This window comes from Nicotiana attenuata, unplaced genomic scaffold, assembly GCF_001879085.1.
Source record: "Nicotiana attenuata strain UT unplaced genomic scaffold, NIATTr2, whole genome shotgun sequence".
NCBI lineage: Eukaryota > Viridiplantae > Streptophyta > Magnoliopsida > Solanales > Solanaceae > Nicotiana > Nicotiana attenuata.
In genome coordinates, this window is record NW_017691537.1 from 5,301 (window position 1) to 5,574 (window position 274).

The window sequence follows — 274 nt, forward strand, 5'->3', positions numbered from 1 at the left end:
CTGGCATCAACTAGGGAGTGTGACCCTATGTTGGAAAGTCATCGGGTTATGGTGGCATAAACTAGGAAGTAGGATGCTATGTTGGAGGGTCATCAAGTTATGTTGGCATCAACTAGGGAGTGGGACCCTATGTTGGAAAGTCATCAAGTTATGCTGGCATCAACGAGGGAGTGGGACCCTATGTTGGAAAGGTCATCAGGTTATGCTGGCATCAACTAGGGAGTGGAACCCTATGTTGGAAAGTCATCAGGTTATGCTGGCATCAACTAGGGAG